We start from the raw sequence: 12038 nt of genomic DNA on the forward strand, positions 1-12038 counted from the left end.
TGTGAAAAATGTGATGGTGAAGGGAAAGCAGCCTATAAACGGTGCATAACCACACCAGCCACTACCACAAGTGAGTGGAGCTTGATCCTACCAGGGAAACTCTGAGTCAATGCAGAACACACCTCAGAGTGTCCCACCCAAGGGCTAAGGGAGCTGAGATATTTATACACCATTTCCCATCAGTCCCTGGTTGAGGGGAGCTCCAGGCAGGCATTAGTTCTCTGACTCTTCTACTCTGGGCAGAGTGGGCAGTAGGGGCCAAGAGAAAGCTTCCCCTTTGCTCTCTGAAGGTTCGCCGAAAATGACGATAGATTAATAAAAGAAAAAGGCATACATCATTAATTTAACAGGCTGGGAGTGGTGGCTCACACCTGTAATCCCAGCACTTTGGGAGGCCAAGGCAGGAGGATTGCTTGAAGCCAAAAGTTTGAGACCAGTCTGAGCAACATAGCAAGATCCCATCTCTACAAAAAATAAAAAGATCAGCCAGGTGTGGTGGTGCACACCTGTAGTCCCAGCCACTCAGGAGGCTGAGGCAGGAGAATCGATTGAGCCCGGGAGTTTGAGGTTGCAATGAGCTATGATCACACCAGTACACTCCAGCCTGGGCAACAGAGCAAGACCCTGTCAAAAACAAAACAAAACAAAAATAAAAACAAGGACAGTCTGAGAAAATGGCATAACCCAGGGTGGCCTAAGGAGACATGAGGACTAAATTTAATATGGCATCCTGGGTGGGACCCTGGAAAATAAAAAAGACATTAGGTAGAAAAGTTAAAATCTGAGTAAAGTGTGGAGCTTAGTTAATGAGAGTGTATCGGTGTTGATTCATTAGTTGTAATAAATGTAATATTAATATTAGATGGTAACAACAGGAAAATTGGGGACAAAATATGAGAAATCTATTTATAATCTTTACAAATCTACAATTATTTGTGAAGAAATTTAAAATTCTTTTTTAGTTTCTTAAATCTAAAACTATTTTTTTTTTTTTTGAGACAGAGTTTCGCTTTGTTGCCCAGGCTAGAGTGAGTGCCGTGGCATCAGCCTAGCTCACAGCAACCTCAAACTCCTGGGCTCAAGCAATCCTGCTGCCTCAGCCTCCTGAGTAGCTGGGACTACAGGCACGCGCCACCATGCCCGGCTAATTTTTTCTATATATATTAGTTGGCCAATTAATTTCTTTCTACTTATAGTAGAGATGGGGTCTTGCTCTTGCTCAGGCTGGTTTTGAACTCCTAACCTTGAGCAATCCTCCCACCTCGGCCTCCCAGAGTGCTAGGATTACAGGCATGAGCCACCTCGCCCGGCCTAAAACTATTAATTTTTTGTAAATCTAAAACCATTTAAAAATAAAAAGTTAATTTAAGTTAAAAAAAAAACTTGGAAAAATGTTTCCACCAAGCAGCAGAACGAGTGGGCTCAGAAGTCACTGATCAACAGAGGAAATTGAGGCAGAGAAAGGGCATCAGCTCAGTCCTCCACCAGCAGGTGGCGACAGCAGTTGATTAGCTGGGGCTCCTGTGAACTCGGCATCCAATAGAATCTACATAATCGGGTTTCAAAGACCATTCAAAACCAATCTTGTATCACAGATGCAGGAAGAGGGTGCAGGTGTTCCACCTTAGTGTCTCTTCTGTAGGAATGAAGTCCCCTTCGCCTGCCTGACACGTTAGCGGGTGGCTAGTACTCTTAGGTAGTTAATGAGAAGCAGCAAATGCTGTGATTGGAGAATTAATATCCCCCATCAGGGAAACACATCGTAAACAGACTTCTCACACGATAAAAGTAACACCAGGGCTGCCCCCAGACTCCTCCGACTGCTCCCAACCGCTGCTTCCTGGCTTCTTCCGGACTTCTCTCTGCTCCTGGACGCAGGGCTCGGTGACGGTCCCTCGGGCTCAGGCCTGGGCCCTCTTCCTAGGGGAACGTCAGCCTCCAAGACTCTGCAGAGTATCCCTGGTTGCAATATGTTTCCAGTCCAGCCTTTTCCCCTCTGAGATGCCGGTCTGTCCGCTAACTGCAGCCTGGATGTTCCCCTGGGCGAACTGGATTTGGGGGGCTGCACCCCGCTGGTGTGCCAGGGGAAAGGTAAAGGCATGCTAAGGCATTCTCCTAGAGTCTGGTGCAAAAATCCCCCCACCACACATCAACCTGGGCCTGCGTCCCCGGTCTGCAGAGGAAGGCGGGTAGTAAACACAGAGAAACAGACGCTGCTGCTGCTTTATGGGCCGGAAGGAAACGATTTCCCACCTGGGGCCACTAAAGAATCCAGGGCTCCCTTCTCTGCTTTCCCTTAGGAAGGCTTTTCTCCCATCTCAAGTGATCTCGTGGGGCCATTAGTGCAGACAAAGCAGCAGCAATCCCAGGGCGAGGTGGGCTGTTTCTAAAAGAATGTTCTCACCTACAGCCATCTCACCTTGAGGTGGAGGGGTATTCCCAGAGCTGTCCCCTGCATCCTCCAGACCCAATTAAGAGCAGCTTTCTCTCAGTCCCACCCCTGCCCTCCCCAGCTAGATTTCTAAGACCTGCAGATCCATCAAGAGTAGTACTCTGGGCCTAGTGCAGTGGCTCACGCCTGTAATCCTAGCGCTCTGGGAGGTGGAGGTGGGAGGATCGCTTGAGCTCAGGAATTCAAGACCAGCCCAAGCAAGAGCAAGACCCCATCTCTACTGAAAATAGAAAAATTAGCCAGGTGTGGTGGCACATGCCTGTAGTCCAAGCCACTCGGGTGGCTGAGACAAGAGGATCACTTAAGCCTGGGAGTTTTAGGTTGCCGTGAGATATAATGATGCCACTGCACTCTAGCTAGGGCAACAGAGCAAGACTCTGTCCCAAAAAAATAAAAGAAAAGAAAAGCAGTTCTCTAAGAACTACCCCTGCACTGTATCATGGTAAGAGTTAGTGCGGTGGCTCGCTCCTGTACTCCTGGCACTCTGGGACGTGGAGGCGGGAGGAACCCTTGGGCCCTTAACACCATATGAGGGCTCCACTCTCATGACCTAATCACCTCCCAAAGGCCCCATTTCCAAATACCATCACATTGGGGGTCAGAGTTTCCTCATATGAATTTTGGAGGAACATAAACATTCAGTCCATAGTAGAGTGCAAACTGGTACAACCATTGGAAGTCTGCTTGGCAGTATCTGCTAAAGTTGAACATGCACAAGCCCCATGACCCAGAAATTCCACTCCTTAGTATATCCTCAACTGAAGCATCTACATATCTTCAACAAAAGATACATACCAGTATGTTCATAAAGCACATTTCATAGTAGCCCTGAAATGGAAATAACCCAAACACCCATCAACAGTAGATGGACAAATTGTGGGGTGTTGACACAATGGGATATTAAACAGCAATAAGCATAAGCGAACCACAACACCACGCAACAACAAGAATGAATCCCAGAAATAGAATGCTGAATGAAAGGAGGCTGGCAGGATTCCACTGATGCAAAATTCAAACGCAGGCAAAGCTAATTCATGGAGGCAAAAAGTCAGGATTGCAGTCAGGCTTCCAGCAGGGGATAGTAGCTAGGAAAGGACACGAGGGGGCTTCTCGGGTTTTCATAACGTTCTGCTTCCTGATCCACGTGCTGGTTACACGTGTGAGCTCACTTTGGGAACATCTCTCTGCTTACTATTCTGTATACATGTTATACTTCAAATAAAATATCAGAAGAGTATATCTGTATTTATGAGACACCTTACAGAGCCTTTGATTACTTAGGCTCACAATAAACGAAGCTCCATTTTCAGACTTAATTCATCCAAATATATTAAGATATACACCTTGTACGGGCTGCTTAACATGGCATTGCTTGTGATAGCAAAATAATAAGAGAACAAAATAAAAACTGAAAGCGACCTGTGTGGCCCTTTTTGGGTACCGGTAGATAAATGATGGTACAGTCACGCAAAGGCATACCATGTGGCCATTAAAAAGAATGAGGCCCACCTATTTGTAGACATAGAAGAATTTCAAGGTATTACTAGGTGGAAATAGTAGGTACAACAGGTATAGCATTAGCAGAACAGTAGGCACGGTATAATCTCTTTTTATTTAAAAGGATATAGACACATACATGTGTGCTCATATGTGTATAGGAAATTTCTAGGTTACCTAAGATACTAGAAATAGGTTACTTCTAGAGAATAGAAATGAAGAGCTGATAAAGTTGGGACATTTTTATTTTCCTTCTTGTACCATTGGATTTGGATATTTCTTACACAAGAAAATACTACTTTAAAAAACAAATGTTTAAGGTGTATTAGTTTCCTATTGCTGCTGTAACAAATGACCACAAACTTAGTAACTTAAAATGAACATATTATCTTGTCGTTCTGGAGGTCAAGAGGGCTGTGTTCCTTCTGGAAGCTCTGGGGCAGAATCTGTTCCCTTGCTTTGGGCAGCTCCTAGAGGCTGGTTTCCATTTGTTGGCTGGTGGCCACTTCCCCCATCTTGAAAGCCAGCAGCATAGCACCCTCTCTGCTCTCTGACCGCCTCTTCTGGCATGGCATCTTGTTTGACTCTGATCCCCCTGCTTTTCGTTTATAAGGACCCTTGTGATAAACTGGGCCCACACAAACCATCCAAGATAATCTCCCCATCTTACAGTCCTTAACTTAATCACTTCTGCAAAGTCCCTTTGCCATTTAAGGTAACATATTCATCAGTTCCAGGCACTAGGACATGCACATGTTTGGTAAGGTCACTATTCAACCGACCACACATGTATATCAAAGTAATTTAGGCACATGCTTTAAAAAATCAAATATACAAAAGGGCTTATAATAAGAAGCAATAGTCTCAGAGGGAACCACTTTTAATTCCTTAAATGTTTCTTGTTTTAGTACTTTGGACAGATAGCTCAAAATCTCCAATAATGTTTCTACATTGTTTTTTTATTTACCAATCTTTTGAAAATTTGCTGACTTCGTGAGGATTTAGCTTGTTGCCCCACTTACCTTCCCTCCCTCAAAAGACTTATATAACATGATTTTTGCTTCTTTATTGGTATGTTTACAATTTTAGATAATGTATTCACACACTTGTTGTTTTGCTCCATCAACTATATGTATGTGACTTCCCGTTACTCATTGCGTGACCTTGGTGGATCTCTCTGAGCCCAAGCTTCCCTGTCTGAAAAAGAGGCTCACATGCAAAAATCTCACTAGCCAGCTGTCCCAGGAACCATTTCTCTTCCCTCCTGGGCATACAGCTGAACTACATTTCCCAGCCTCCCTTGCAGTTAGGTGTGGCCAGATGACTGAGTTCAAGTAGACCTTGAGCAGAAGTGATTTTGCCACTTCCAGGTGTGGCCTGTAAACATCACTGGTATGGTTTTTTTCTCTCTCTTTCTCTCTGCCAGCTGGATGTTAACACCCCTAGTAACTTGGGACAAATGTGCTGAAGATGGCAGAGCCTCAAGCAGTAGCCTGGGTCCCTGAATGATTGTGTGGAGCAGAGCTCCTCCCACCCCAGTGGTCATTTGGATTTTATGAGAGCAGAGATAAATATCTGTCACAGCTGCTGAGATTTGGGGATTTAGCTATTACAGGAGCTAGTGTTGACTGTAACACTACTCATGGGTATACCAACCCATGAGACTGTTAAAAGACTTAAAATGTATGTGAGTATATTGAGATATGTAAATTGCTGAGTCTGCAGTCAATGTTCAATAAATAGAAACTATTAGTATTCATAACACAGTCCTTGGACATCAGCTTCTCCCCTGCCTCCCCTCCCAGCCCCCTGCTAGTGTGCCCTGTTCAGTTAACTCTTCCTTTCCCTCAGCAAGAAAATATGCACAAGTCTACATCGTATATAACCACATGCTCTCCCCTTGTTCAGAATTCCGCTAGAGCTTGTGATTAGCTCTACAACTCATTTGGCAACTGATCGGGTGGTATTGTGAATTGCTATTTAAATATTTTCTGTTAGAAAAATATTTTCTAACTTCTCCTGAGTTTTATGTCTAACCTCCCTAAGTAGATTCTAATTTCCCTGAGGGCAAGGAACAGATATTACATGTCTTGGTAGCACCCATGGCTCATTGCAGAACTGAGCCGGGCACTTAATATGTACCTGGGTGATTTGATTCGGAATCTCTTGTCACTTAACCTAATGCTCCAATCTTTTCCCCAGTTATGGGCTGCCCCGGGCGCTTATCACACGGCTCCTCCAGTTTATAGCCAGCTGTTAATTAGCTCTGTATCTTTCCTCTGCTTGTGGTGCACATGCTCAGTGGCCCCTGCATCTCGCTTGCATCTCTCTCCTGCTCCGATCACAGAGACCCCACAAAGGATACCTCCCCTGTTCTCTTTCTCACAGTTCTATGCTGGCTACTGGGGCTTTGGAAAGTACTTGGGAGGTAGATGAGCCATGAAATGTTAAGTCAAGAGGGGGAAACCCACGGACAGCAGGAAACAAGAGAGGACCTGCAGGGCCTAGCTTTTGGAGGGTGACCAAGGGCCACAGAGAAGGGAGGCCTGGCAGGTTGAGGTGACCCAGTGACCTCTACTATAGTTAATATTTTGGTGACTTTCCTTGACAACTTCCCATTTTAGGAGGGCCTAGGCAAGATTGAGTTCAGGCAGGGAGTGAGTAGAGAGTGGGGTGGTTTTAACTGAAAAAGTCCCTTTTAGTCTAACGTTCCATGATTGTCATAGTTACTTATTATTACGGATTCAATTGTGTGCCCCCCGAAAAAGATATGCTGTAGTCCTATGCCCAGGACCTCAGAATGTGACCTAATTTGGAAATAGGGTCTTGATAGAGGTAATGAAGTCATTAGGGTGGGTCCTAATCCCAAATGACTGGTGTCTTTATAAAAAGGGAAATTTGGAGACAGACAGACACACACAGCGGGGAGAAGCTGTGAAGACAGGCACTTGAGGGTGGAGGCAGAGACTGGACCCATGCAGCTGCAAGCCAGGGAATGCCAAGGGTTTAATGGGCACCACCAGATGCTAGAAAGGGGCAAGGAAGGATCCTGCCCAGAGTCCCAGAGGGAGAGCGACCTGTGGACACCTTGATTTCCAACTTCCAGCTTCCAGAACAGTGAGACAATAAATTTGCACTCTTTTGATAACCCAGTTTGTGGTGTTCTTTTACAGCAGCGCTAGAACACTAATACACTCACCTTCCCCACCCTTCCTTCTCCTTACTCACAAATGGGCAGCTAATGTCAACCTCACAAGAGTGGGAGGGTTTCCCTGAGATAAAGACACCAGTGGGGGCCGGGCGCAGTAGCTCACACCTGTAATCCTAGCACTCTGGGAGGCTGAGGCTAGAGGATCGCTTGAGCTCAGGAGTTCGAGACCAGCCTCAGCAAGAGCAAGAACCCCTCTCTACTAAAAAAATAGAAAGAAATTAGCTGAACAACTAAAAAATATGTACAAAAAATTACCTGGGTGTGGTGGCTCAAGCCTATAGTCCCAGCTACTCGGGAGGCTGAGGTAGGAGGATCGCTTGAGCCCAGGAGTTTGAGGTTGCTGTGAGCTAGGCTGACGCCATGGCACTCTAGCCCTGGCAACAGAGTGAGACTCTGTCTCAAAAAAAAAAAGTTACAAAAAAAAAAAAAAAAAGACACCAGTGGGTTTTAAGTTAGCCACACAAAAGTCAGCTTCTCACAAGTTTCCAAAGTAACTGCAACTGTGCCAAGTATCATTTTGAGGAGAAAACCTTTAGACATGTTCCCTGGGACATGGGCTCCCAGCTTGCCAAGCGCTTTTCTTGGGGGAATGTTCCAGACTGCTAAGCTCCCTCTGGACTATCCCTGCCCGCCTGTGTGAGTCTCAGATGTGCTGAGGCAAAGTCAGGTGGTAGTGGCTGCTGATGTGTGGTGTCCAACGGTCTGGATAGAGTCTGTTTCCATTAGACCATTCAATTTCCCCAATCTACGTGCCATGGGGGAGGGGGAAGGAGAGAAAATCCACTCATTCCACATACATTTATTGAGACTGCACTATATGCCAGGTGCTGTTACAGCACTTGGGATACTGGGGGAGAGAGAGGCAACAAAAAAAACATAAGTTAGTTAGATAATAGGTCAAGAGATGATAATGGTTATGGGAGAAAATAGAACAGGATTATAATCCAATCTTCTTGCTCAAATAACGCCAGCATTCACCATGAAGAATGACTTCGGAATGGCTCCTATGTCCTTGGCTGAAGATGATGGCCCCATCATCTTCCGAGCACTTCCTTGCTCTCCAGCACTATATGTACCTGGCTCATCTTTTGCTTTCCCTGCCTAAGCCTTGGAATCCACCATTTCTCCCAGGAAGAAAATTTTATTGGAAAATGGTGTGTAGGAACCAGGATCTAGGCACTAGATGTCTAGATACGCTCATTGCTACTGTGATGTCATTGCCTCCCGGCCTTCGGAGAGAACGGAACTAGGAAATTCACATGGGAAGACTAATACACACACGCACACGCGCACACACACACACACACACACGCACACACACACACACACATACGCACGCACACACACACACATACGCACGCACACACGCACATACCACAGCCATATTTATCTCTATATCCGTCAGTACATGTAAGAAAAACCATGGGTTCATGCTGATATTTCCGATTGATGAAGCCCAATTTATTATTTTCTATGCTGGCTTGTGCTTTTCGTATAATAGCTAGGAAATTTTCACCATGCCCTAGCTTATGAAGATTTTCTCATAAGAGTTTTCTAGTTTTGCATTTTATATTTAGATCTATCATTAGTTTTGAGTTTCTTTTTGCATACAGTGTAGAGTTTGGGTCGAGGTTCATTTTTTGGACTATGTATGTCCAATTGCACCAACACTATCTGTTGAAAAGACGATCCTTCCTTCATTGGGATGTTTTTATACCTTTGTCAAGAATCAGATTTATATGTCTATCCCCAAACCCATACCACTGTCTTGATTACTGTAGCTATTATACAATAAGTCTTAAAATCAAATATTATGATTTCTCCAAATTTATCCTTCATTTTCAAAATTGTTTATTCTAGCTCCTCTGCCTTTATATATACATTTTGGAGTCAGCTTGTCTATATTTGCAACAAATCCTACAGGAACTTTGATAAGAATTATGTTAAACCGGCCGGGCGCAGTGGCTCACGCCTATAATCCTAGCTCTCTGGGAGGCCGAGGCGGGCGGATTGCTCAAGGTCAGGAGTTCAAAACTAGCCTGAGCAAGAGCAAGACCCCACCTCTACTATAAATAGAAAGAAATTAATTGGCCAACTGATATATATATATATATAAAATTAGCCGGGCATGGTGGCGCATGCCTGTAGTCCCAGCTACTCAGGAGGCTGAGGCAGGAGGATCGCTTGAGCCCAGGAGTTTGAGGTTGCTGTGAGCTAGGCTGACGCCATGGCACTCACTCTAGCCTGGACAACAAAGTGAGACTCTGTCTCAAAAAAAAAGAATTATGTTAAACCTATAACTAAATTTTGGGAGAACTGTTATTTTTGCTATGTTGAATCATCTAATCTGTGAACACTGTCTGTCTCTCCATTTCTTTAGGTCTTTGATCTCATAGCACTTCATAGTTTGTAGCATATAGATGCTATACATGTTTTGTTAGATTTATACCTAAGTATTACATTTTTTGGAGTTATTATAAATGGTACTGTGTTGTTAATTCTAGTTTTCGGTTGTTCATTGTTAATTTATAGAAATACAACTGATTTTTGTATATTGATCTCCCACTATTGAGCACAATTTGCTATTCTTTAACTATATTACAAGATTCCACTTACTGATTTTTATAGAAAAATTTTGCTTCAATATTCATAGATGAAATTAGCCTATGAATTTCTTTTTGCTGCTTTGACAGGTTTGGATATTAGTGCTTTCATAAAAATAACTGGGTAGTTTCTCTTATTTCTTTATGTTTGAGAAGAGTTTGATGAGCTTTGGAATTACCTTACAGAGCTGAAAGAAACTATGAAGTCCTCTTGGATAACTTCCTCAGCTAATTCCATGGTTATTAGTCTGTTTAGGTTTTCTATTTATTCTTCAATCGGTTTTGGCAATTTGTATTTTTTTAAGCTTATTTTGGTTTTAGACCAGCTTACTTTTCAAAGGGATTAACATTGAATTCTGTTAAATATGTTTTTACAATTCCTTTTCTCCTCTTTAGCTTTAACTGTATATTATCACACAACCATTAAAGAGAATAAAATAGATCTATATGTGCTGCCATGGAAAGGTCTATAAGACATAATGAAAAAAGCAAGCTTCAGAAAAATAGAGAATCTATTTTTTCAATAAAATCCTATTTTGAGATTAGAATCTCATTTTGATACATGAAATTGATGTAAAGGAGTCTGGAAAGATATCCATGAATAAATACTTGACAGCTACATCTTCGTCAGCCCTGAGCCCGAAGGATCTCTGCCTTGGGCTTTTTGCACTTTGGCAGGATCTGCCCCACGCCCCCTCCAGATCCGCCACGACCCCAGTGGATGGGCCAGAGGGACATGCCCGTCTAGAGCCTGAGCCCTCCTTCCAGACCAGGCTTCCCGTGCCTGGGACCTGCAATTCCTTCCGAGCATGTGAGGGCCTCACTCTGGGTATGTCCCCTTGAGGATGGAGGCCACCACTGTCACGACCACTGCTAGCGCAGCCAGTAACCTAAGGGTGGCTGTTGGGGGTGGGGGGGTAGGGGCAGGGGGGGGGCCTCCCTCTCACACTCTGGCAAGGAGCTCCAAAGAGGCCAGGATTCTACATCCATATCTGGTTTTCCAGGTCATCATGAAGGTTTGTCCAGATAGGAGGACAGAACATTTTTATTCAACTGTTTGTTAGCTGGGTTTACAAGAAATAGGTAGACATATGTAGGGATTATGTTAAACCCACCCGGCCTCGGTTTGATCCTTGTCCTGGCCCCGTCCATGTCACGGGCGGGCCTGGCTAATCACGTTCCATGTGGGGAGAGGTTGGGTCTTGAGGAGAAACAGGTGTTCTAGCTGGAATCGCATGCCCCCAAATTCATATGTCAAAGCTCTAAATCCTAGTATCTCAGAATATGACCGTATTTGGAGATAGGGCCTTTAAAAATGTGATTAGGGGCTGGGTGTGGTGGCTCATGCCTATAATCCTAGCACTCTGGGAGGCCAAGGTGGACAGATGGCTCAAGGTCAGGAGTTCAAAACCAGTCTGAGCAAGAGTGAGACTCTATCTCTACTAAAACTAGAAATCAATTAATTGACCAACTGAAAATATGTAGAAAAAATTAGCTGGGCATGGTGGTGCGTGCCTGTAGTCCCAGCTACTTGGGAGGCTGAGGCAGGAGGATTGCTTGAGCCCAGGAGTTTGAGGTTGCTGTGAGTGAGGCTGATGCCATGGCACTCTAGCCTGGGCAACAGAGTGAGACTCTGTCTCAAAAAAAAAGACGTGATTAGGTTAAACTGAGGTCTTTGGAGCAGGTCCTAATCCAATGTGACTGATGTCCGTATAAGAAGAGGAAGTTTGGCCGGGTGGAGTGGCTCACACCTGTAATCCTAGCATTTTGGGAGGCTGAGAGGGAAGGATTGCTCAAGGTCAGGTGTTCGAAACCAGCCTGAGCAAGAAGAGCAAGACCCAGTCTCTACTATAAATAGAAAGAAATTAGCCAAACAACTAAAAATAGAAAAAAATCAGCCAGGCATGGTAGCACATGCCTATAGTCCCAGCTACTTGGGAGGCTGAGGCAGAAGGATCTCTTGAGCCCAGGAGTTTGAGGTTGCTGTGAGCTAGGCTGACGCCACAGCACTCTAGCCCAGGCAACAGAGTGAGACTCTGTCTCAAAAATAAAAAATTTTTAAAAATTTAAAAAAAATAAGAAGAGGAAGTTTGGACACCCAGAAAGACAAGGGACGCTCGTGCACCCTCATGAAGAGGCAGCAAGAGCACCGCCATCTGCAAGCCAAGCAGAGAGGCCTGGAAGAAATCCAACCTGCCAAGACCTCGATCATAGACTTCCAGTCCCCAGAACTCGGAGAAAATAAATTTCTCTTCCTGAAGTCACCCCACCCGTG

The sequence above is a fragment of the Microcebus murinus genome, chromosome 16 (genome assembly GCF_040939455.1).
Source record: "Microcebus murinus isolate Inina chromosome 16, M.murinus_Inina_mat1.0, whole genome shotgun sequence".
NCBI lineage: Eukaryota > Metazoa > Chordata > Mammalia > Primates > Cheirogaleidae > Microcebus > Microcebus murinus.